Genomic DNA, 3,119 nt, shown 5'->3' with positions numbered 1-3,119 from the left:
GAGAATTACTGCTTCTTCTCTGTGGCTCTAATTTTCCATTCTCACTGCAGAAGAGGAATGAAGAAGTAACCTGTCTGTAGACGGCGTATCAGCAGTGCCTGGGCACCTTTCCTGCAGCAGCTTTCAATGTGTCCTTTCTGATTTGTTGACAGAGAGACCCCCTGAGGGCTTTGTGTCCTGAGACTGGGAACTGTCTCCACACAGAGAGACACAGCACAGTGCAGATACCTGTGTGCTGAGCTCAGGCTCTGCCCCCCACAGACACATGCTGTCCCCACGTAGGCCTCCCTTCAGACAGGACACATGGCCCACATGGGAGGACCTGTCCCCCAGGACCTCTGTCTCACAGAGTGTCTCTCCTGCTTGCAGCACATGAACCTCTTGTTCCTCATTTACTCAGGTGAACATTGAAACACCTGAACATCACCTGCTGTCATCTACTGTCCTAGTTACACTAAATCTATTTTAGTCATGTGTCCTCTGTGCTGGAGTTTCCCTTACTCTCCCAACCGTCCCCAAGTACCAGTCACAGTAGTGGGATTAAGCAAATACACGGGCATTCACCTGCCTTCACTTCATGTCGTAAAGTTCATCTAACATGTCTGTCCATTTGTGGACGCTCAAGGCAGGTGGACATGCTGAGCCCACATGTCATGAACAGATATGATTCAAACTCACACAGCATTAATGTAGAACAGGACATTCAGTGGACCCATAGCTTGCTGCTGACGCCTGGCCACCACTGGCAAGTTAGGAACTGAATGACAGAAGTCATCCTGATAGACTCACCTGGACAGAGCACCGTGTTGGACACTCATGTGTAGCCGTGGTGATTCCAACCTCAGGGATCACAGCTGCTGTGCTCGTCACTCATGTTGTCCCTCGGAACAGCCCCCCCCCATTCAATCAGATATGTGCGACATAAAGTTCTGGTAAACACTCAAAGCAGGACTGAGACAGTACCCAAAACTGGAAGTCTGTTTAGAAGACAAAGTTTTAAAATAACGGAAGCACATGAGAGATGGGTACTGAACAAGTTGGGTAAAGAATAGAATGATTATAAATTATTCTCAGTCCAAGCGTTTAAAATACTTTTTCTTACTTTTCCTTGTTTTACTCACTTTCTCTGACAGTATTAATGGGATTGTACACTTGAACGTTGACCATATAATAAAATTGCTTACATTGAATCAACTAGCTAGACTAATGTTTGCATTTCCAATAATTGTAAATGCTGCAAAGTGTTCTCATCATCTGTGCTCATATTCCTTACCTTCCTCCAGCAAAACGGTGACCTGACATGTGAGTCTTTCTACCTAAAATCATTGATGGGAGGAAAGGAAACTTGGTCACGTGCCTGCATCACGCAGCCTGTGTGGCTCAGAGCGATGGTTAAGGCACATGTCACCTCCTGAACCAGGACATCCGATGGGATTAGCACAGCTTGGTATGACAATAAAAAAAAATTGCACTTTCTTTTTGCGCAATTATGCCAAAAATGGGTTCATCATTTATTGGCTTTCAATGGAACAGAAGGCAAAAACAGGAATTCTGCTTTATTTAGAAGAGTATGCTGTATTCTCATTGTTGCTACATTCTTAAATTTTAACTGGAGACCCCTCCTATGATTCTGCACTGGGCCCTGGCACTGCACAGTCTGTCTGCTGTTGTGCCTTCAGACCCCGTGACAGTCATTGTTGTAAATCCTTCCCACATCCGGGAATGCTCCCTGTAAGAGGGTAGCTGCAGGCGGTGTGACCGGAGTGGTGAGGGTTCAGGTGAGGGACCCCGGGTGTTTGGACTTCTCTCTGGTTCCTGGTCTGTAGAGCAAGGAACACTTTGACCTTTCCACAGACGTGGCCTCCTCTTTAGTCTGAAGAGCATTTCTCTGCCCAGGCCCCATGGGGTGGCCCAGCACCCCTAATCCAACTGAAAAAGATTGATCACTCCACCCTGTAGGCCACTCACCTCTTTAGATCTACTTAGAGAAGTGAGTCTCTCTAGTGCACCCACATTGTGTCCTGGATAAAGGACGATTTATCTCCTTTATCAAACAGAACTGAATCATATAGGGGGAAGAAGAATTCACACCCTAGACCAGGAGTCTATAGGAATCCCCATTCAGCACTGAGGGGACAGCCCCTGACCGCACATTAAAGCCTCAGCCTGAGCTAAATCCCAGAGGGGAGCTGAACACAGAGTTCGGGAGGAAGTGGGTGCTCATACCTGGTGTGCTCAGGGCTCTGAACAAGGAGCACTTTGAGGTTTTGTCTCTCTGTCCCAGCCCTGTCCCCATGGTTCACAGTAGAGGATGAAGAATGCGATGCTTTTGCTGTATGAAATGAGGACAGAACAGGGCAAGCTGCTGCTGTTGAGAATGCAAAAGGGCACCAGGTTCTCCAACGGCCACCTCCAGACTGAGCGAGTGGTGACACATGAAAGAAAACCTTTCAGATTTGACTGAGTAGTGCTCAGTCACTGCTGATAAGTGTCTGAGATCTGCCTGCTGCCTTGACGGTGACAGCGAAGATGAAGACCTCAAGGCGCTGGCTGATTCCAATCCTGGCGAAAGCTCTGTGCTGGCTGAGCTGTGACATCGTTTGTACTGAGTCCTTCGGTGATGGAGAGAACTCCCTGCCCTTTCCACAACGCTCCAGTCTTAGTGGGGCGGGACCTCCACACTGTGACCTCACTTAACCTTTCCTGCCTCCTCCAAGCCTGATTCTAAATCAGTCATTGCAAATGTAGACTCCAGCTTATGAATTTTTGAGAAACCCAATTCGGTCCATACTATTCCACCTGTGGACCTCCAAAGTTCATGTGTTTCTCTCAAGCAAATTACACTAACTGTAACCCAACAGCTTTAAATGTCTTGCTCATTACAGCACCAACTCCAAAGTCTAAGGTCCAAACGCTCATCTTAATACCATTTCATCAGTTATTGGTGGAACTGGTGAATGGTTCATTCTGAGGTGAATGTCCTCTGAAGCTGTGAACCTTCGAAACAATACAAGTTATGTGCTCCGAAAATATGACGGTGGGGCAGGCACAGGTAAGAGAATTGCATTCTGAAAGGGACAGAGAGGAAAGAAAATCTGTAAATCAATTATTGTGACACC

Source organism: Pteropus alecto, unplaced genomic scaffold (assembly GCF_000325575.1).
Source record: "Pteropus alecto unplaced genomic scaffold, ASM32557v1 scaffold1237, whole genome shotgun sequence".
NCBI classification, from domain to species: domain Eukaryota; kingdom Metazoa; phylum Chordata; class Mammalia; order Chiroptera; family Pteropodidae; genus Pteropus; species Pteropus alecto.
The sequence above is the reverse complement of the archived record's forward strand: the minus strand, read 5'-3'. Positions refer to the sequence as shown.